We start from the raw sequence: 24,635 nt of genomic DNA on the forward strand, positions 1-24,635 counted from the left end.
AGTGTTAACGTCATACTGCTTCAGAAGTCTCGTCGTATTTAGTAACAGTAACTGAAGGAAAAGGTCAATTCCCCTACAGCCTGAGCTACAGGAGCTACGGGACATTTGAGGTGTTTCTCAAGCGATCCAATGGTCTTATTGCTTGATTAATCGTGATTAATGACTCCACCTGACGTGGCACCCAAAGGCAAAGGAAATCAGTCGCCAGTAAACACAGCAGCAGTTCATGACGAAAGCTGAAAGCTCTTCATCAAGCTCCTGTCATGGATTTATTCTTCAGTGTTCAATTTGGTTTATTCTTTCTCGGTGCAAATGTGCCTAATGGATGTTCTGAAAAACTGTTGCCGTCTACCATGTAAGATCACGGGCGAGAGTCCCCACCTCAGCTCCAGAGAGCCGTAGGACTGGGTTAATGGATAACCGGGCGCTACCGCTTCCTGCTTCGGCTACTCTGTCATTTAAAGTACACCTGTGCAGCAAAGTGAAGCCGATTACAATCTTTTTGCGTCCGTCTAACAGACGAGTGTCCAAGGATAGCAATTTAACTGACGCACTTTTCCTCCCTTTTTTTCCCCCCATGTGTCACTTCTACACTGGCCCTCCCTCCATGCCGTATAAAGGTAAGAGAACTTTTTAAATCATACCCTTGAACGATGGATTTTGATTTTCATGGAAAATATGTTCTCAAAGTGCAATTTCTGGAGTACCAACCATAATTGATGTCAGTATATCTCATTTTACCTCATTTCAGCCAGCATCAACGGACTAAGTGTTTTTTTTTCACTTTTTCCTGACGCTTTTTAGAGCTTTATTTATTTATTTATTTTTAGACTGCTCTAAGTAGAAGTAAGCGGACTCACGCTCTAAGCAGAAAAGACTGGCTGTCTCCAAAGTACCATTGTCTCGAGTATTTCGGTGTCATCATAGACGTAGATTATCGCCGGTATTCATGTGGATGAAGTGTTGCTGCTGTTCTGTGACTCTGTGGTTGGACCACACCCCGCGCCGTCGGGTGGCGGGGTGAGCAGTGTCTCATTTGCACGAGACAGCGCTCACCCCTCATAACAGGCCGACGTGTTAAAAATGTGCTGAAACGGTGAAGCCGGAGCTTATTTCAGCTGACTTTGACCCTGACGCTGGGCGCAAATCGACAGACAACCATTCGCACGCACACAATTTAGTTTTCGATTAACCTGGCATGCGTGTTTAGAGTAAGGCTGGAGTCAAGATTTCAACCCCGAACCTCAGGACTGTGAGGCAGATATGCTAACAACTAGGTCCCTATGATGCCACTTTATTAGCATTTGCTTGTCAAATCAGATTTGAGGTACCACTGTACCACCGCCCCCCCCCCCCCCCCCACACACACCATTCACCAGATTTTTGTTTCATTCCCCCCCCCCCCCCCCCCCAATTGCTTTATTTGTTCCCCATTTTTTTTCCAATTTCTTTTTTTTCCTCTTTTTATTTGGAATAACTAACCCCAAAAATGCTCAAGAATTTTTGGGTTTCCAATTTTTTATATATATATTGCCCAGTGCAATTAATCATACAGAATTTTGGCTATTCGCGGTCCGGCCCAATCCCTATCCACTTTAGTCCATTTGTCGTATCACTGATATATTTGGCAAATAAGTGACAAATTGACTACAACAGACTGTTGAGGCGGCAGCTCTGACAATCATCACTATTCGGAACCTCGAACTTTTTTTTTGATTGGGTTGAAGAAAATTCATACACACAGAAGAAATTGTTGTGGATACACGCACAAAAAAAGAAAAAAAATCAAAAAACATACATCCTGCATTAAAACAGACTTTTATTCAAGGTTACAATTGGATTTACGTGTGTTGGATCTCGGCGGGAGTTATGAGTGCGTACATGGCCCAGCGCGACCCACTTGTTTGTCCTCTTATTCCCGACTCTCACAAGGTTAGATTGAAATTCAGGTTAGGTTCATTGTCTCTGTTTGAGCGGCTCGTCGGGCCGCACGGAGCCGAGGCCACCGTCACTGGTGTAATAATCCGAGAGGTTTATTGCATTCTCCTCGTCCGTCCTCCCCCCGTTATACATAAATCATACATGCAACTCTATCATCTTGCAGTAGGTTTTTTTTTTTTTTTTTTAAATTGTATTTTCCTTGTACAACGTGGCATCGTGGTAAATGAAGCGGAAGCAAAGTCCTCGCTATGTGACAGGGCAGGTTAGAACAAATTCAGTTATATCGCTTGCCTTCTTCAGGAACAATACACCGGATTGTGTTTGACATGGACACGTATGCTTTCGCTCCGGCTTTGTCTCCTGCCTTCGTGCTGAGGAATTCGTTTCACAGATGTCCAAGGCGGCTTAGCAGGAAATGTGGGCAGGATTTGACATATGTTACATTCCGACTCCAACCACACAAATACATTATGGAGATATTTTTCCTCTTGTAAAATCGAATTGGGGCACCTGCACAAGTGTCAAGCATTAGCAGCAGAGGTTGTTTTTTTTTTTCCCCCTTTCCGAAACCCACGCAAACTCCACACAGGAGGGGCTTAGCTGGGATTCGAACCCCGGATTCTCTAGACCGTGAGGCTGACACGCTAACCACTTTTTCACAATGCTGCCATAGTCATTTCAATCCAAGAAAAAAATCAACAGGCGCACATTTGTCTGCTCCAAGTTAATGTGCTTGTCAAAAGTAGTTTGCAAAACTCTTTTCAACAGCTGTTTGACATGCCACATGGTCATTAAGAGAGGTAGGAATCCATTCGTTGAGCACCTGGGGGCCTGAGTGCACTGGCCTCGCACGCGAGCGTCAGACTCGACTGAGCACCCATCGTTGCACACCAGAGGAGAGAATTGCTGCGTGAATCCAGTCAACATTTTTGGAGCTTAATAGCACAGATGTTTGAAAATGGCTCTCAACGCGATTCATTCTTTAGCTTGGGTATGCTCTGGTACGTTACATTCAAAACATGAATTGTCACGGTAGTAGAGTTTGTGGTTTTTTTTTTTTTCAGTATTTGCTATATTTCTGTATCCTCAGAAGAATAGATTTGGGTAATAAACCACATGCTGCTTCACCATGCCTCAAGACAAAGACATTATCTGATCATATGAGCACTCCATTGTTTTTTCTTGTTGTTGTTTTTTTTTTTTTTTACAAAATTGTTGTCCCATTAACCTCACTTGTCCAATTAACATTGCCAACTAGTGGCTTGGCATACATATTCCACGTTTTCAGTATCGTTTTCTCAATTGTAGGCCTAAAACTTGGGTATACGCCAACCAGGGTTATGCAAAAGACATTTCCGGCCAACAGTTTATAGAGTTTACGTTTCTTGTCTAAGCAGCATCACCCACTAGTGGCCTCGCATACATAATACAGCATTTTCAGTAGTGTTAATTGATAGGTCTCATTTGAAAATACTCATGTATTATGCGCCGCCCAAGGGTTTTCGTGTAGGAGTTTGTTTCTTGTTGAAGTAACATCGGCATCTAGTGGCCTGGCATCTATATTGCAGGGATTTTAGTCGGACTATATCCTTTTTACTAGCGTGTTCTTATGTAATTGTACTGTAAAGTAACTCCTACGGATGTCATTTTCGGAAAAGTGGGCTACACACATACTGACAACTGCGCCAAATTTGAGCATTTGAACTCCCTTGTGATCAAAAGCCAGATTATTTGTTGATAACTGTGGCATGGGGTGCTTTAAGAGTGATTTCCCCCCCCCTCAAAAAGCGGTGGGCACTACCAATCATTAATGTTCAATATTCACGATGACAAATTCTTGTGTTCAGCACCCAACTCTTTGATTGTGTTGTGCAACAGAATGACAGTCAATTAAAAAGCGACATGAAGCTTGTGCTTTTGTATCATGACCTACTTCTACGATCTGGTTTGGGGGAACAAACCCGCGATTGTCAGCGGATATATCGTTATATGTGTAGGGTGTTGTGTTGGTCATCTGGAGTACACCAAACACAATCAGAGCAGTACACACGTGCCGATTTTGTCTTCGTCATGTGTGGGGTCTCCCTATGGGCTTAAATACGTGCCACCAGGAACTGCAAATCGGCATGTGTTTACCCCATACAAGTTAGATGTTGGCTTATCCAAACCAATGTTTACTTCTAATTGATTAAACGGGATATAATTCTGAGCTTTCTTTGGCCTCCGGTCCTGTGTAACGGCACAGGGGCGCGAAGCAAAATCCCTGAAAATCGGCCGTCTCCTCTGTTCTTTCTTTTGAAGCGAAAACTCTTACAATGCGAAGATTAGAACATGTTTGTGTGCCCTTGAAAAATTGATGACACAATTGCGAGAAGGAATCTATTCACCAAGCGAGGGGGTGGGGGGCATTTGTTGCCCTCCTCGGGAATGATTTTTGGCTGGGAAGCAGAATAAATTAAGCTTCGTGGGGCGAAATCTGCAGGGATTTACAGTGTAAAGTAGCAGTGAAGGCGATGCTTTGTTTGTCATTGCTTCCCGCATGAGGTAATGTAAGTAATCGTGGCGAGTTGATCTCCCCTTGTAAATCTTAAATAAATCTAAATATTTTTTGTCTATGTATGCAAACCCCCTTTTTCCTGGGGTTTTATTGACGCAGCCTGCGGTTCAGTGGATAGCTGTTTTTGTTGTAAGGTTGAATTTGGCATGCAAATAAAAAAAAATAAATAAAATAAAATCCGTCTTGAGCGCTTCAAAAGGTCAGCGATTGTTTTGATGTTTGACGGCGATGTGCGCAAATAACCCCTACCTGTCCTCCGCTAGCTGCTCTCTCTCACGCATATTTCCATGGCAGCCGTGATGCAGTGGCCGCTGTCATAAATATGCAGCAGAAGACACCATGGCAGATCACCCTGGAATATAGAATATTGAACCTCATATAACACAATAATAATATTGAACCTCATATAACACAATAATAACACAATAAAGAATAAAAGTTACCAGACTTAAAGATTAATTTTTTTTTTGTCATTTGTGTATGGGAATGAAAACACTGTACTTTCAAATAAATCCAGTATGCATCTAAAAAAAATATATTTTAAAGAGGTCATATGATGCGTTTCTTCCACAGTTCCCAGGTGTCTTAATAATACATATATCGGAATAGCCTAAGGAATAAAAATTATTTAGATTTCTAGTCTCGCTGAAATGAGCAATGAATGAGAAATGAATTGACAAATATATGTGGCGGTTTTTGATATGTGTGGCTGCACAGGGCAACATTTACTCAAAAGATTTTCTGGGTGTGGTGTCGGAGAAGCGTACGAGACGAACGATCGTTGGAGGGGATGTAGATACACGAGTTCTGCGGACACATTTAAGTCGCCAGCGGTTTTAAACTCATCCTGTATTGAATAAGGGTACCCGCTAACGTTCAATGCTCCAGTCACTCATGGATTGCAGAGTTCTCTTCCGCACGTAGAGACGTCTCCATGCGAGACGATTGTGCCGCTTTTAAAGGGAATGAAATAACCCGCCTCGATTGGTCAGCATTGAAGTCTGCTGTGACGATGCCCACACCGACGCACACTGTCCCACTTTTAAATGCACTGGGGGTACGCCAGTTCACGAACTTACCAAAATCGGGTCTAGCCCGGTTCCTCGCACAGTTACGCCAAGCGCAGCACTGGATTTGCGCTAGTCATGAAAACGGAGCACTCTGTATTAACTCTAAATAACAAAAGCGTGTTACAGAGGTGATTCGTGTCGCAGTTGTGCGCCACTTGATTGTGTGAATATCGAATTTGTTGATTGTTATGTTAGCTTCCTGCGCTAGCTGGTGACTGGCGAGCTGCCATATTCCTTGTCACTTGTGTTTTTGTCGCGTGTTATGCTGTTAATGCTCAAGTAACGCTTTAATGAGCACTGCATTTGCCTTTGCCTTTTGCTACCTTCTTTCTCAGCACTTAGTTCCCCCTCTTCACTGTCCCCCTCTTCACTTCCCTGTCCCCCATTTCCTCTCCCCGGGGGAGTTTTGGATCAGAAGTGCATTTTGGTGCCAAGCTGCAACAATGCTTTAATAAAAGGAATGATTTGAGGCACAGTGGGAGAAACGCATAAACCTTTTTTGTGTGTGTTTTTTTTTTTTTCTCTTTCTTTTTCGCCCCGTTCTTCTCCGAGCTCGTTGGTCGCGCCTGGTTTGGTTTGTTGTGAGAGAGAGTTCACAGATTTCACAGCTCGGATCTGAGGCGAGGCGTCACGTTCTGGCTGCCGTTTGATATCGCTCGGGAATTTTGACGATGACCTTCTAGCTGGACGTGTCACCTCAACGTGACTGATAGTAGATAAATTGACTAAAATTGGCCTTCAACGTCAAGCATGTTAAAACTTGTAAAAGCTTGTTATAACTTTTGCATTTATATTTGCCTCCAACGGGAGATAACTCATTGTATTCCTTGGAGTTTCCAACATTTTTTGAACACAAAAATATAGTTTTATTCGGCTTGCATTCAGATTGTGCGTGTTTGCAACACTGCTTGTGATCCAAACGTGCATATCTCTGCCTTCCATTTTGATGGTATTTAAGACATTTTGTCTATGCTGTTCAGAAGACTGTTAACACTTTGATTTGCTGACATGTTAGCAACAATTGAACCTACTAGGTTGGACGAGTCGTTTGAATGCCGATATTTCTGTCAATTTAGGAAGAGTCTTATCTTCGGAATATAGAAAAGACGATTTGTGTTCATCTGCAGATGGGTGTGTAACATTATCCTCATTTACACCATCGTGGCGCGCACCACTGCAGTGGTCCTGGTCGTCTTCTGCATTTTTGACACAGGGCATGAGGACCTCCTAATGACTCATAATGCCTTATCAGTGCGGTATTAATCTTTGCAAAGGGAAGTTGCCATGGCTGTTTGATATCCGCAGCCATATTGTCATTCTCCACGTGGAGTCCGGTATCGTCAAGGCAACGGGCAGATCCGCTGCTGCCGACATTTACGGCAACCGGTCCTTCCGTGTGTGTGTGAGAGAGATGACAGTCGTCTAATTATAGCTCACCTCACCGGGGCATTAGCGTATGACAACGGTGAATCAAAGCAATTCATCAACAGGGGAGTTAGGATTTGGAATCGAAGCAGTCCAAATTGTTTGTGTGTGGTCAACTGTACAAAAGTCAAATATATAAACATGCAACGGGCTTGACTCCCGAGCTATTATTCGTCAACGTAAAAGCAAGTTTAAAGTGGAGACGTTGATCCGACAGCAAACGAATCAAACACGTCTACTTAAAATCCCGATAAGGTCTGCTTGCAAAACTGACATTTCCTCTCTGGCCTGTCATAATTCAGTCGCGACAACTCTGCTGTGACTTTTGTTTGGTGGGAGGATTAAGTCATGTCGCTCGATGTTTCTAGACCCGGATCTAATAAGCAGACGCAGCCCAAGCAGAATGCTAAATACGACCACCATTTTGGTTGGTGCAAGTTAGTAAGCGGTTTGTTTTTCATTCCATATTTATGTGACAGTAATAGTTTGTAAACAATTGTTTTTGTTAATTTGACTACAGGTTAGTTTGCTACTTGTTTTTGATCAAATATTACAACATAGCGATGTTCGCCTATTAACTGTCAATCAAATTAGTTGTTTATAAACATATTTAACTGTGGTTGGATGTAAATAATCAACTTGAGTTGAACCTTTATAGGATCTGCGTGGACAAAAATAAATACAAATTAGATTTTTTTGGGATTGTTTTGTAATGCAACACTAGCTACAATTTGGTTAAGTTAGGTACTAAGCTATCAGTTTTGAATTTTACGTTTGAAAACATGTTCTATCGTGTTTTACTGTTACAAATTGACTTTTCTTAAGGTAGTTATTGTGATTAGGGTTTAGGTTTTGTTAAAACTGCTCCATTTTTAGAATGAGCCTGATTTGCTCCTCTATTTATGTCCGACTATAGCATTCGCTTCAGGTGGATTCCCAATTGGCTATCATTCCATTCGACTTCACAATCACGGAATGCTGTTGAATTGTTGCAACTCGCTGTTGACCACACACAAAGTTTTGCCATAGTACATGTTGAACGCTTACGATTGTCGGCATAACCATTTTCCGATCAGATCGGGATAATCAGGATAATCTGTAAATTTGGACCCCATTTTAGTTACAGGGCTTAATTTGGATTTGTCCCTTCGACTCCTCTCCTGCGGAAAGAAAAATGACACAGATTGAGGATGCGTGAACGTCCGTGTGAGGCACAACTTCTGTCTTGGATGTGAAATTTCCCTGCTTTCCACGAGCAATGTCGTACCTGGCTTCGCTCGCGACACCGCGCCGGCTCTCAGATGGATGGGCGGCGTGACGTACAATAAGACCACTTTTCTTTCGATTGTTGTCTTAAAGCACCAAAGCAGCGGCGGCAGATTGCGTTCATGGTTCCGTCAGCCTTGAAACCTGGCTGGGGTTCTGCTGGGAAAACAGACATTTAATAAAGCTAATGGTTAATGGACAACCAGCAGGAGGTGGGAAATAATCAGAAAGTGATGCAGGTGCTGGGAACATGGAGTCTGCGGAACCACATGTGACAGCTTTTCTCAACATTTCAGTGCTGAAAATAACCACGGCCTAGCTGGGTGCTTTTCACATTTTAAATAAAAGGTTCATTAAAACTTTACCATTATGTCAGAAATGTGACGGCAGAATTTTTAGGTGTCTCATTATTGAGTTTATACCACAAGTTCACACTCTGTTATGTGCCAATTAAATGTTTCCTGCCGCAAATCAAATCCGGTCTTTCTTTCGGCTATGGCGGATGAGTCGGCACAGACCGATGTCAGCGCAAATTAAACAAGGAGTACTCTGCTGAATAAATATATGAGACCACCTGTACTAAAAAAAAAAAAAAAAAAATGACAAGACCACCCAGTATAATGTAGTGCTTTAATGTGGGCTCTTTCAGTGTAATTCCTATCCATTTTCCATAGCGTTTGTGCTCGATAGGGTCGTGGGCGAGCTGGAGCCTCTTCCTGCTGAGTTAGGGCGTCAGCCAATTTATTCCTAACCAGTGTGCCGTGACAGAAGGGAAATCGTCCAAATTTGCTTTATTGGTTCAAAAATTGTTTATTCACAAAGAAATTGTGTTAATCCGTCAATGCTCGCAATATTTAGTGACAGACAAAACAATTGTCTCCTTCACTCCCGTGGACGTTCATATTCATCAACTGGAATCCAACCATTTATCGCCACAGACGTATATTTTCATAAAGTACGTTTTTTTTTTTTTTTTTTTTAACATGCGAAGATCTCGCCCAGCTTGTCTGTAAAATTCAGGGTTGTAAACCACATAATAGCAAACAGATCACTGCACTGCATCGCTTTGGATTGGAGTAGAAGATGCCGATTAGGGGGTGAATCTCGGTTTGTCATGTCTATTACGAAAGAGAGAAACACCAATACGTTTTTTTAGCGGGACAAGTTTCGGCACCTCACCGAGATGGCAATTGACCTGTCTATGTACTTCTTGTGATATTTCCGGTTGGTGGCGTACAGTGAGATTTGAACCCCGAACCTTAGAAATGTGAGGCAGACATGCGAACCCTTCATCCCACCGTGCTGCCCTTTTTCAATTTCAGTGAGCACGAGTATTTAGTGTTAAACTTATCACTTGGGTTAAAGAACTTCCACATGCATATTGGTTTATTAAGCATTAGAAACGTAAAGCGTTTTAGTATTTACTGTGCGTTGGTGGTCTTAAATATTCAGAGTGTAGGTCTTTTGACTGTGAACTTCAGAGACGAGAGTCCCCGCGGTTTAGGTTTGGACTTTTAACATGATACTGTGCTTCCGCAGACTTGTAAAATCCATATTTGAGTATACAAGGAAAGGTGTCCACCTGATGCATGGCGACTTATGATGTATGTAGCCTTGTAGATACACGGATCAGATTAATCGATTTCCCTTCCACCTGCTGACCCTGGATCCGTGCGGTCCAAGCCGCCATATGAGACCAATTTCATAAGCGGTTAGCATCTTTACAAAATGGCCTGAGAGACATTTAGCTGCGTCACCGACATGCCAGGGTGCGTTGGTTGTCTTTTTAGGGTCTCATTCTGCAGTGGTGTTAAACTGCGCTGTAACACACTGAGATGTTTTGTGTTACCTTCTTGAGAGAGAAACAGCTCACAGTGTGAGGCCATGCACAAACTACACCGCAATAATAAGCCTTTTGTTAAATTGATACCATTATATGAAATCATACCATCACAGAGCGCAAAGTTCGAAAGTTGACGTGTCGTTTGTTAGCAGGATTACGCAAAAACTACAACACCAATTCACGCAAAAAAATTCGCAGAGATGTGGTGCTTCAACCAACGAAGAGCCCATTCAAATTTGGTAGTGGGGTGAAGTTATGGAGTTGTAGTCGTTATGTAGTTTTTGCTTTGTTTACGCTGCCGCCATAGTAACTGAACTCCGTCCTAAACCGAGGACCCCCCCCCCCCCCCCTGTAATCTGCTACTTCCTGTTTGACTGGCAATGCAGCCATTCCAGCCCTGCCCTCACAATAAAAAATGGAATGGTCCTGTCGTCTACCATCTGTCATATAAACTAGGCATATGCATTGATTGATGGTTCAGTATTCTGTTGACTCGATTCTTTGACAAAATACATCTTGAAAGAATTGAGGCGAAATGGAGGCACTGCTGATTCACTCTCAACTAGTTTGCTTGTTTTTGTCACGGTTATAACAAAACACACAGACACACTCACTGTAGTAAAAAGGGGTTTCGTATTGGTTGCAATTCTTCTTTCCCCTCAGAGTGCAATCCTGGTGCATTGCGCTGTTATGATGCATGATGTTTTCGACAAAAAAAACAAAACAAAAAGAAACCACTAACACTGAATTCCACATCACTCACCAACTTGTGTCGCTCTGTTAAGCAGAAGAACATTGACTTGGCTTGGATGTTATTTTGCAGCCCAGGCAGAAAATTAAATTCTGTGCTTTTTTTATTTTATTTTTTTCTTTTTATTTTTTATTTTTTTTAATTTTTTTAAAAGAGCACAGAATAATTACACGACACTAGAGGCATGCTCTCATAGCTTACCTTTCCTTAATACCCATTCCACTTTCTGCAATATCTATTTTCTGGGAGGGAAGTGCATTTCAAGACAGAAGCAGACACATGGTTGTCCAGGTTGCCTTCCGAGGTGACATTCCCCTTATCAAAGTGCCACAAGGAAATGATGCAAAACAACTACTGATGCAAACGAACGCATCCAGATCGCAGCGCAAAAGTCAGCGGCGGACAACGGTATGATAGAGTTAAGCTGTTCCTGTCAAGCTGCCTAGCTCTCCAGTTAAAATCGTTGATATTTCGTTTTATTTTTATTATTTCAACGACTGAATCGCTTTTCATTCCAGCAGACTCGCCAGTTTTTTGCTGGAGTTAATGGAATTGATGTAATGTGATTTAGTGGTCCCCAAAAATTATGCCCGCAAACTCACTCAGTAGTGTTCCCCGGAAAGTTACCAGTTTCACAGATGAACACGAAATCCTCTCTAATTTAACAAGATGCAAGGAAAATTCTCAAGGACACTTGCACGAAATTGAACAGGAAGTCTGCCATTTTGGTTGGAAGCTGCCATTTTGGTCAGATTCCAGGGAATTTCAACGAAGTAATTTCTCCAATGGGGAACAATTGGAACCAATTATTCGAGACAGACGGACAGGCGACGCAAATTCACATTCACACCCATGAACAATTTAAGTCTTCAGCATACCTAATCTTTTGGAATGCGGGACTAAGTCAGTACTCGAAGAAAACCCACACCAGGATGGGGAGAACGTGCAAATTCCACAGACGGAGGCCGGAGTCGGCATTTGAACCCCAAACCGCAGAATTGGGAGGGCGACATTCTAAGCACCATTGTGCTACCACTATTGTCATCATTTCAAGACCAGTGCAAACTTTGCAACAATAGGCGTGCGTGGCTACACTTGTTAGCACCACAGAAAGGCCTCACATTGGGCCACAAGGTTTTGGCTAATAAGCTAACAACAGCATACCACTACTTTATGGACGATACAAGTACATTCCATACTTTGGAGGAGACAATAGCTTAGCTATATCCAGAGCCTGCATCTTTCTGTGTTATTTTTTTATTTAAAAAAAAAAAAATCATTTGGCTAATGTGGTTTTGGTTTTGGATATGGAACAAACAATCCAAATGTGTCATTCAACAAACCGCTTTGATCCGGTGTTTTCAAACATGTGGCTGAGCAATGTCAATTGAGATGTCGCCGTTTGAGGTTGTTGTGGCGTGGACAGCGAGAAGGTTTCATGGACGAGCGGATACTCCCGCCGCCCCAAAATCAATGAGCAACACGAGCTTATTTACAGATCACCACCTCTTCCATAAAGACCTCCACGCACGTAAAACTTGTTTGACCAGGATACATCACACATTTTATGTGTGCCTTTTTTAGGCACAGGAAAGCACGGCAACCTCATGGTGAGCACGTCCGCCTCGCTCTTCTGACGTTCGGGGTTCGAATCTCTACTCCGGCCCTCCTGTGTGGACCCCGCCTCGTGCCCCAAGTCAGCTGAGAACCGCCCGTGACCCTAATGAGGACAAGCGCTATAGAAAATTGAAGGATGGATGTCTGTTCAGGCACACAACAGAAAAAACATACAAAAGCCTGACCTTAAACGGTCCTCTGCTTGATTTAAGTTGAGGACTCTTATTGATTCCTCTTAAAGCTTCCGAAGTGATTATACGTTTGATTTTAATGCCGCTCTTTTAATCAAGTGCGTGGGGAAATCAAAATTGAGGTGATTTATAATTGGAGTCATGTATCATGGCACACAAGTCATCTTTGATGAACACAATTATATAAAAGTGCGTGACTAATTATTATGATTGGAGGCTTTTGTTTTCACACAGTCCATTTTCAAGGGATTTTATATTTTTTGTGAGGGTAACATTTGTGCGTACCTTCACTCTTTATCACGTAACATAAAACTTGGGCATTTGCGGCAAAAAGAGGAATCGGATGTATGCACAACATATGAGCGCCTTTGACTCTTTGCCACACTTTGCGGTTTAGTTGTCATGGCAACGAGCAGCTACCACTGTGGGTTAAATAGCAACACTGGCATATGTGTCACTAAAAAAAGGCTCAAAGGTCCAGGAATCCATATTCTGTGAAACTCTAAACCTGATCGTCTTGACTGTGATGTTGTTGTTTGCGTAAAATAAAATGAAGAGATGGAGAGATGGTTAATCCGCGCCTGATAGAATCAAAAGCGATATATACACCGGTGTAACATTATTCCTCGGTGAATGTGTCTGTGGGATTTCGGTCTTCTCGCTTGTGCATGGGAGGTTGAATGAAGGGCGGCTGGACTTTGTATCGAAGATGACATGCAACAGACGTTATTAATAAACTGTCTGCAGCTCTCACTGTGAGTCAGACTGTACAATTGAAACACTGCAGAGTGGTTCAATTGCAACCCCGTCCACCTCCACGCTTATCAGTGGTTGAATTGGCTCGACATCTGTATCGTGGTTGATGTTAGCCACTCTTGCTGGGTTCCGCTTATACGCGTATTGATAATCAAGCTGATTTTAAGCTCAGTCAAAGTCAGCAAAGGTGCGATTATTGGGTGTCTCCAAAAGATTATCTTGAGCGATCATCCTGTAGCGTGAGGTGTGTTAAGAGTGTTCTCTCCTCACAAATATGCTTGGAAAACGATCAGGGCAGTCCATCGCAGTTGTTAAACTGAACATTTACAAATCACAAATCCATGTGTAGTCGATACAAGGTCGGCAGATCCACAAACTCTGTAATTTTGATGTGAGATGGAGCAATAGCCAATTAGAAAGTGCCTTGAAGCTGGACAAAGAGGTTTTTTGGAGCAGTATTTATCTGACAGGTGAAGATTGAGGGAAATTTTTTTTTTTTTGTTTTGTTTGTTTTTTCTGACCTCTAAAATATTACCAAGTCCAATTTAGAGTTATGTTTTTTGAATCTTGAAAAATGTCAACAATTGTTTCAGATCAGTAAGTGCATTTGTCTGTTATTTTCAGAGTAATAATGGAAGCGCAGGTCATAACTTAATTTGTCAAGTTCTCTACTAGGTTAAGGATAGGTAGATACTTTATTAATCCTGAAAGAATTTCTGGAATGTGACATTTGTCTTTGGACTCTTTGGCTGATTTTGACAGACGTAAAAGTCTCAACATTTATTGACCGAGTTCAGCATGTATGGTCATCTTTCGATTTTTGCTAGAATATGCCGGTCTATAATTAATCCGTACAGTTCCGTACAAACATTTATCTGTGGAATTTTGGTCACATTTATGGAAATATACACTAATTCCATAAGTCTTTGATAGAGTTCAGAAAGAATGTGAATCTTTTTGGGGAATTTGTTGAAGTATAGGTTGAAAGTGAAGGGGGGGAAAAGTAGCATTACCCCTCTCACACTCGTCTCACCTTAACTTATTTCATTTCTACACAGAACATTTCCCAACGCCATGCACAATTGTAAAACGCCTGCTGTTTCACACACATCGTCCTGATAGAAATATGTAGAACATTAAAAGCTTTTTCCCACCCTCCGAGCTGCTGTTGGCTGGCAAAGGAGCCCTTAAGTGGGTCACTATCAGCCATTAGTTCCAGACAGGGCGCTTCAGCTGGACACAGTCCATTTGGCAAATGAAATTGTGTTGAGGCGCAAGTGTACATCTAGCCTGCCGGAGCACATCCAGCACTAATTGCATCACTTTGTTTTAGAGGAAGTGATCATCAGCGGCCACGGTGTGTGTTGAAATCTAATTTAAGTGGAATATTTCCTCCCATTTCCACTAAAAATAACGTAATTGTTCAGCGATATAGTGCAATCCCGAAAGGTCGGCTTCTTCGACTGACGATTGTGCCTGCTTGTCATTGCACTGAGTCATGCTTGCCATTTACGTAGAACCGTTCTCATATGTGGGAAGTTCATATCCGATTGACAAAAATGGCTACATCCGTCCTATTTCATGGAATTAGAACACATTCCCAGCAAATAATGCATCAACCGAGCATGCGGCTACTCCCCAATTTCAATTTAAATACATTGCAGTGTTAAACGAATGAGTATTCTGTTTTTTTTTTTCTTTTAACGTAAAGATGGATAAAAAGAGGCGGCACGGTGGACGACTGGTCAGAGCGTCAGCCTCACAGTTCTGAGGACCCGGGTTCAATCCCCGGCCCCGCCTGTGTGGAGTTTGCATGTTCTCCCCGTGCCTGCGTGGGTTTTCTCCGGGCACTCCGGTTTCCTCCCACATCCCACAAACATGCATGAATTGGAGACTCTAAATTGCCCGTAGGCGTGACTGTGAGTGCGAATGGTTGTTTGTTTCTATGTGCCCTGCGATTGGCTGGCAACCAGTTCAGGGTGTACCCCGCCTCCTGCCCGATGACAGCTGGGATAGGCTCCAGCACGACCGCGACCCTAGTGAGGAGAAGCGGCTCAGAAAATGGATGGATGGATGGATAAAAAGAAACCAAAATCATCTGGAATCAGATATCAGAGCTCTTCCAAATGCGTTTCAGATCTCAATCGGATATCTGGGAAGGTGACTACTGCATAAACAAATAGGATAGATTCATCCATCCATGCATTTTCTAAGCCGCTTATCCTCACAAGGGTCGCGGGAGTGCTGGAGCCTATCCCAGCTATCATCGGGCAGGAGGCGGGGCACACCCTGAACCGGTCGCCAGCCGATAGGATAGATTCACTAAAGCGAAACTACGAAGAAAAAAAAAGCAAAGCCCATTAATTGGAAAAGTCAAGCGTTTACTTGCTTTTAAAAACGGACTCAACATTTCCACAACGGGTTTTACAAGATAGTGACCAATGATTAAAATGTTAAAGAACACAAAAACAAAATCGAGGGCCTACATGGCTTGTAGCCCGTTCTGGTAAATTTCCATTACAGTTTTGGATGTGTATTAAAGTAATTTTGTAAACATGACTCAAATGTAAAGAAGTCGGTTAACTGTTGCACGGTTGAGTAAACATCGATGCCACCCACCCACCTACTCTGAATTAGCAGTAATTACTACACCGCATCAATACCTGTGGCTGTCAAAGCGTGCAAATGCGCGCAGTATCGACCAGGGCTCCACCTCTCACGCACTTTTATTGTCTTCTTTGGGGATATGGGAAAAAAAAATAAAATAAATCTTCCTCCATTAGTGACAGCCTGGAGACTGGACGGTCACATCGGTAAGCAGTCGTAGCCACTTCGGTAATTATTGCAGGTGGCATTTTCAGTTTCTGCTGCAAAAAGCTTAGAACAGTTTAATGAGAAGGTAATCAACGTTGGATTGTACACACTGAGAGAACTCTGGAAGTGGAATATTACCAAAGGCTTAGTCGTGTAGTTTTCCTAACCGTACCTATTGAGTTGAAGACCAAACTGAAATCACTTTAGTCCTTTTGTTCTTGTGGCCTGTACCGAGTGAGATTGAAACTGACAAATTAGACAGGCAAAACAAAGTGAAAAATGACGGCCCGTTCAAAAGGAAAAGGATTTGATGCATTTATTCGGTACCCAGTGGTCCCCAGATTTGGGTTTGGAAGGTTTTCGGGCTCTCTACACTCACTTTCCACAACAGCTTTCCACCAGGTTTCCCTAAAAACCCTAAAATATGACAAACATTTTAGCCAGCTTCGAAAGGGAAATTTGATGCCTTACGTTGGTGTTCAGTGGTTCCACTATTTCCGGTTTGGAAGGTTTTATGGCCCTCCAGATGGATTCGGTTTTGTGGCAACGGCAGACGTACACCCGTGTTTTTGGAGCAGTCCGCTGACTTCAAAGAGGCCAAAATTAAAGATGACAGAAAATTGACCCCATCAAAAGTGCAACCTGAGGCCATTTTCAGGTGTTCAGCTGTCCCCCGCTTGAAGTTTGGAAGCTTTGAGTGGGCACTGTCTGTATGTTCCATTTGTGGGCAGCCGCTGACCTGAGAAATGGCTGAACTTATTAAAAAATAAATAATAATAATAATAATAATTTTGCCTCACTCATCTGCTTAGTGTATCTGGTTTTATAGGGGTTCTAAAACTTTGCAAACCTGAAGCGGGGGCCCATTGAGCACCTTAGCCTCAGATCATACTTTTGAAGGAGGGCGATTTCTTTTGCCAGTTTTTAATTTATAGTTCAGCCATTTTTCAGGTCAGTGGCTAATCAGAAATAGAATCTGCAGTGCCGTAAATCCTTTCAAACTTGAAGCGTGCGATAGCTGAGTACCTGAGATGTTTGTTTTTGTCTTTTTTTGTTTGTTTTTTTATTTCATTAATTAATTTTGTCCTCTTTCAGGTCAGCGACTGCCCAAAAATAGGCTGGATGGCAGGCAATCCATCCACAAAAGATGGAGTAGGCAATTTTGCTTTGCCCGTCTGTCTAGGAAAGCAGGTTATGATTTGGGGAAATTCCCTTGATGGAGCGCGTCACGCTATTAGCCCTGAACTGTGCCCAAAATGGCTGCTTTCGGAACGAGATGGCCATTTTTTTCTGTTCCTTTTCAATGCACTGTGTTGTGATAGACATGTCTACCTAATTTCATGTTTATCAGGAAAACCGGTCAAACATTTAGTGCGGAATTTAATGTCATCCTTTCGCCGGAAGAAAAAATGATTAACAGCCCTTCCAAGAACGTCATCTCACCACCGAGTGCTCGAATCCTAATAGCCTGAATTGATGTCGTTTCTTTCGAAGGCAGTTGACGACGCCTGTGTGGATTAGCGCGGTGCATGCATGAATACAATACCGAGCGTCAACGAAGCGGTAAAACTAACAACCACCTCAAGTTGACTTCACATTCATGTATTCCATCCTTGGAATGCCAACATAATACTGTTTGCGGAGTCTAATAAGCGCTTGCAGGTACGCTATTTATTTTTTTGGGTGAGCTCTTTGTTCAGCCGCAGAGGAGACCGGGACAGCGGCGCATTAATCTTTCTCAGTGGCAGCTAATAAGATGTAGTGAAACCTCCGGCACGGAAACGGCGGCGGATGTTATCAGCTCGGTACACAAGACCTCTACGGTCCCGTATGAATGTTGAATTACGTTGGTGTGGAGCATCTCCTCCATCTTGGAATGTCGACGCTCCCAGCTGCCACAGGTTGCTGAGGTTGCAGTGAGCATACAGGGAAGGATGTTCCTGATGTGCCCTCCTGTTGTTGATGCAAATATAAGACGCCAACGCCGAACTTAGTAATGATCATGAAGTAGAACCATTAGCGTTTTGACATTGTCGACAAAAACAAAAAAAGGGGAGTTTTTGCTTAAGTCACTATAATTGAGGTCTAAAACATTATTTTTTTAGAGTTCTAAGGCTGTTTGTCGATGGAATTTGGTTTGAATTTAATTTCCTGAGTTAGTGAAATGTGATGAAAGGTTCAGAATGGAGGTTTGTGTGTGGAAATTCGATGACCTTTACTGAAGTACAGTTTCATATTTATTTGTAGGTTTTAGGATGGATGCTTTTCAGGGAACTGTACTTGAATTAACTGAAGTATGAGTCCAAAATTCATTCTGAGACTTTAGTACGGATGCTTGCCTATTGACTGTTGGGAACATTTATTGGAGTGGAATTCATTGGTGGGATTCAATTAGGATGATTGTGGCTTTAAATGAACTGAAGTATCAGCCCAAAATTCACATGCGCTAAAATGTGACAATACAGTTCACAAAGTTCTAGTTCTATTTCACACTGGAATAGAAATTGCCATTTCCATGACTTCCTCTGGAGAAACATGTCCCCTCAGTCCAAACAAATCAACATCCTAGAAACAAGTGTGAAAATTGTATTGAAATATTGCGTAAGTGTAACTACAGCAACGTCCCTCTGATACTGCCAAAGTGGGCAGCGAGCACAGGTTCCACACTGTATGTCACGCTGATGAGATTTTTTTAAAGGGTGGTTTAATTGGCGCATTCGGTGCACGAGGTTGAGGAGCCATTTATAATAGCGCCATTAAATTCCCAACCCCGCTCCCTCGATATGCCGCACGGCAGAACCGAAGAAGCCTCGTTGTCTTTTCAGAGGCAGCGTGCTGATGCAAATGCAGGCTGGCATTTGGTGACAAATAGGAGCAGGGGAAAAAAAAATACAAAAATGTGCATCTCATGTTCGCTTGATGACCTTGTCCTGGGGGGAACAAAATCCTGGACGCTTGCTATTACAGCAAACGCATTGTGTTCATCAGCCCATAGAAAGCATAACTATTGTCCTTTTTTTGACTCCCCCCATCCCTCCAATGAATGTTTTCTCCTAAAATGAATGCTCATAAAACCGTTCTTAGCGCTAAAGCCGATGTTTTGAGTGATATGCAAGTTGTTAGTGGTTATTGCGAAGCCTCATCCTTAAGTTTGCAAATTGCTGCTCATGTTTGGAAGCAAAGTCGCTTCACAGAAAGACTAGATCACTTTCTGCTGTTCATTCTATTATCATTGTCGGGAATTTGTCACCATATTGTTGCTTTAATTTGCTGTTTTATGGATGGTTTTGTCCTGTTTAAATGTCATAATAAAAGAATAAAAGAGATATTTTAAAAATATATGCAGTATCATTCAGAGATGGGCAGATGCAAACATTTGTCAAGTTCAAACGATGGCAACTAAAAAGATACATTTTAATTTGAGCCATTTTGTTACATTGGAGTTTTCGTCTTCTATACAGTGATACAAAATAGAAAAATAAAAGAAATTCAAATGGAAAATAAATACGAAAAGTGCGGAAAATAAATTTAATTAAAATAGAAAACTGGATAATAGACCTGAAGAGTGATATGGTTTTTTTTTTTAATAAAATGGGGGAAAAAAAATAAAAAACATCAGGGCGTAATCAAAACGAAAGCGAGTTTTCTTTTATTTTCATTATTAGTTAAACAAAAAAAGAAATACAAATAGGATATAAAAAAATAGCATTTCTTTTTAAAGCTGCCATATATTACCAAACCAACTTTTTCTTGTATTTGGAATGTAATACAGTCTCTATGAGGCTTCAGTAAACATGTGAAATATGAATTAAAGTCGTCCACGCATTCCTGAGTTCCAGCTGTTTTTTTGGCCAAGAGGCCTGAAATCCGGGCATTTGACTTTCTCGAGCTTATCTATGTCACTAGCAAAGATCTCCGCCTGTCTCTCCGCTCCCGAGCCAGCATTGTCAACATAACAAACACGTGTGCTCTCAAAAGTAGGTCTTCTACACGGTGGCAACCAATCAGAGGAAAGGGAGAAGTCTTAGCCAAATATGGACAAAAAGGATACAAAACTTGGTCAAACAGATGTAGCTGTCAGAGGGGCCTTTTCTGGACACTCGTTTGACAAAATCAAGGTATTTTTTTGTTGTTGTTTTTTTTTTTTATGAAAATGACACTTTTATACTAAGTCAATAGTGGAGAGTCACTCTATGGAGGTCTAAATAGCTAACATATGGCACGTTTAAACTAAGTTAAATGGAATAACTCATAAAATAAAAACACAGAAATCATGGTTTTAGATTTGTGATTTCTTCTTCTGTACTGGGTGGGATTGGCATCGACCTTTCCGAAGCATCAGCACAAAGCAGGGGTTTTGATTTTCTGCCAACTATCAATCTTGACAATCGTAAAGAGCCATGCACACATGGAAAGAAAAATCTACTACAACTCCAAGTACTAGTTCTAATCGTCCCGAAAATACACTAATCTGTGTTTGTGCGAACAGGTTGTCGTCAAAAGGTTTGGCAGTGCCTCGCTTTAGGCCACAAACACATCACATACACAATTGAAAATCTTCACGATCGGAGCACATGGCGATGTTATCTAAACACATGAACGTAACCCCACAAGTAATGAAGTGAATGAGCGAATGTTAAAATATTTCCCACTCATCAGTACTCTTTGACGGAACCGAGTTCCGCAGGCTCGACTTTTGCATCTCCCAAATCTGGCGAAAGGCAATAGCGGAATCCATACAACCATCTGTTAAAAGAGACTCCTGGCAGATCTTCTCCATCTGCAGCCTTTATGCTCACATATTACAATAACAGATCGCTTTAATTTGAAACATGCAGTTGGCCAAATCTTTTTGAGGGAAAAAAAAAAGCACCTGTGAAACGAGGCTGGGAAAAGCTTGCGATGTGTTGCGTTTGTGTGTGTTTCACCCAGCGGCGTTTATTTTTCAAAGTGGGTGGGATCGGCTTGGTTTCCGGCTGCCATGAACACATGCGGGCTGTCGGTTTATTTGCAGGAGTCCACGAAGGGTTCATGGTCACTCTTTGCCTCCTTCCGTGTTTGTCTTGGTCTGGACTTCCAGCTCCTCCACTAGGGGCGGACTTGCCATCAGGCCAAACACACGCAATTGCCTGGGGTCCCCAAACATCTCATAAAAAAATAAAATAAAAAAAAAAAACCAACTGATTTTTCTTCAATTCAACGTATCTATCACGATCGTTTCGAAGGCTCCATCCTCCCTCCTCATGCAATGGACTATTCCGTTTTTTTACTACACATGTGCTGATTGATTCAGGAAAAGCAAGGCAAACTTGTTGGTCCTGTATGTAGGCTTTTGTACATTTCACGTATCCCCTCCCATCTGATTGTTTGCTTTTATAGCCTCGCGTCTCCACATGTTTGTACATTTTTCTACCTTAGATGGTTGGAGCTGCAGACCGGAGAAAGTGCTCAGTCATCGCAGAAGACGGAGAGCAATATTTCTCCTTAACAGATCATTATGGAGGCTGCAGTGGGGAATGCTGACTCAGGCCCCGACTGGCACCGACTTCGGGTCGCCGTGACATCCATCCTGATAACAAGTGCCTTCTTTACCAAGTGCTCCCAACCATCATACCATTTGGACGTTAATTCCTTGTCAGGGAACTCAAAAATTAGTTTAACCCCCCCCACCTTTTTTTTTTTGTTTTAATGAGGAGGAAACAACATTGCATGCTCCCACAGTGATTACCCAAGGCTCCAATCCCAATATTCTTTGAATGAGCTCTGAGGAAATGACTGGAAACAGTGCCGTTGTCCTTGCTAAACTGAAGCTCACTGAGGGCAATCGTGACGGGAACAATGAAGAGCTTTTTAGCCCTATTTTAGCTTGTTTTCCCACATTTATTTGGTTTCGTGACAAGCAATGAAAGACTTGAATGTTGCCCATCGAGCAGTCATTATCTGCAAATTCCTTATCTTGCCTTTTTCTTTTGTTCGCTGTTGACTTTTCCAGCCATACAAGAGTGCTGGGGTTGAGGAAATGAGCTGTCGGGAGAGTGCAGTTTACGGCGAGTGGTCAAAACTCTTCAACCTGAGCGGTCTCTCTCATCATTCAGCTACGTTCTATTTGCATAAGCAAAATGTGACCAAGAAATCCCAATCTGCATTAGCAGTCTGGAGATGGAACGTGGCATTACCTGGCATGAGGGCGCATAGGGAAATTGATGCAAAACGGGGAAGGAAAAAAAAAAAACAAAAAAAAAAAACAATTCAATCCGATTTATCACTCAGTCAGTTTGTTCGGGTTTGAATTTTACCAAGCGCAAAAAATGAATATTGTTCTAAGAAGATCAGTGTTGCTTTTTGCTGTATTCAGTGTCATGTTGAAAAAAAGACATTATGTAACACGTTTCCTTGGCATCCACAATTCATTGTTCTTTTGTTTCACTACGAGCCGATGGCAATTTGCTTCATTCATGTACCAAATATGCATCAGTTGGATTATAAAATACATACGCATTTCTTCCCCCCCCCCCCCCCCCCCACACACACACACACAACTTAAAAGAGTTCCCAGGGGACTTAACTCAAAATACCTCAAGGGACAAGAATTAAAGAACTGTTTTCAACACATTTTTCCAGTGTGAAGACAATAGTGAGATCCCTGAAGTAAAAGTATTGCTTATATTTTCATCCGTGGAGGCAGCACTTCATGACCACAATTCCGCTTGTCAATTAGTGTAGGTGATCTGTGCATGTGGCGCATGTAGCGGGCACGTCGCCAAGCACAAATAGGTGCCTTCAGATAAGTGACCCGGCTTGATACAAGCCGCTGTTCGGATGATTTTTTTTTCCTTTGACTTGCGAGCAAAAGTTTGAGATAGGAATGTTGTATTGTAGCAGTGAAGTCAACTCACTTCACAACACGCAGCAGTTTGTCAGATAGAGAACAATTATTTAAAAAATAAAAGAGGCTTCAAGTTATTTAATGCCCTTCCCAATTAAAGTTTTCTGTCAAACTAAACATAAAACAAAGTCTAGTACACATGTATTTAAAATAACACAAAGCTTTGCTTTAGGAAAGTCCACTTTGCTTAATGCTAATCAACAATGCAAAACGCCATTGAAGGGCTTACTAATAGCACCTGTGTTGGACTGTTACAACCGTTGAAGCAGTGGATATTTGAGCACAAAATATATACACAGATGATATCACAAAACTCGCCGGCATGTATTCTTTATCCTCTGCGAAAAAAGGACTAATATTACTGCAGCTTACTGAGGAGTTGTGACCGTCTCCTTGTATATCAGTACATCTGTATTATACTACCCACAGGTGGCCAAAACGCACACAGGAGAAGTAGCAGCGCAATCTCCAATCAATTGAAGCCAAAATTGTGGCATAAAATGTTTTTTTCTACATTCTATTCTATTAAATCATTACTGTTATGTTTTCATAAAGCACGATATTACACACTTATACACATTACAAAAATGTTGTAATGCTGAAATGGCCTAATCTGTATGGTCCCTTTTTTGATATAGTTGTAGTTTTCTTTGAAAATGCATCCTTAGCGCATCTGTTCCTCCTTCTGCTGAAGCATTTTCAGATTTCTACATTCCGACATGTTTGTGTAGAAAGATGAAGTGGAGGGACTGGATTTTTCCTCGGCAAAACAAACGCATATTTGTACATAAGAGGATGAAAGATGATACGGTGCCGCTTTTTTTAATCACCATTTAAATCATATCGAGCGTTCCTGCGATCCGCCGCTGCGGTCCTGTCGCTTTCCTTTTCGGGAAGCGCGGCGGACCCGTTTGCAATCTGCGCCGTTGCGGTTATTCATCACTTTTATGGCACCCGCCTTGGCTAATGTGATGTTGTCATGGCAACAGGATGCCTTTGAGGAGCGCTGGAGGAGAGTGTTACCTGCAGCCTCGCTTTAACTGACGGGTTAAACAGGGTTTACCAAAAGACTTAACTTGTCCTCCTTCAAAACAATAGATTAAGATACCGTAGATGCTGCTTTCCCCCGCAAAAACAAACTCTTCTCCCAAAGAAGAAGCCAAGAAGACTTCACGGTACTGCGTAAACACCAACAGACTTAGAGCTACCTAGGCAGGTATGAGGCCTGAACAGGGTACCATTACTGAAAGGCATAAAACTATTCCATCTTCATAGCAAAAGGGGAAGACAGCTGTTGCTTTTCCCCACAAAGGACAAGCCAAGAAGACTTTAGTTGTACTCTGTAAACACTCACAGACGGGTCTGATGCTTGTGGTCCAATCAGGCTGCACAGTGAACTTCTGCTAAAAACAATAACAACATAAAACTATTCATTCTTCAAAACAATAGAAGACAGCTACTGCTTTTCCCCACAAAGGAGAAGCCAAGAAGACTTTACTTGGTCTCCGTAAACTGATT

The 24,635-nt window shown here is 42.1% G+C and overlaps 1 protein-coding gene across 1 annotated transcript in view; it reads left to right on the plus strand.

Annotated features, from left to right (window-relative positions):
* Positions 1 to 24,635, plus strand: part of LOC133416317 (neural cell adhesion molecule 1-like) — a 212,954-nt gene that overhangs the window by 75,388 nt on the left and 112,931 nt on the right.

The sequence above is a fragment of the Phycodurus eques genome, chromosome 17 (assembly GCF_024500275.1).
Source record: "Phycodurus eques isolate BA_2022a chromosome 17, UOR_Pequ_1.1, whole genome shotgun sequence".
Classification (NCBI taxonomy): Eukaryota; Metazoa; Chordata; class Actinopteri; order Syngnathiformes; family Syngnathidae; genus Phycodurus; species Phycodurus eques.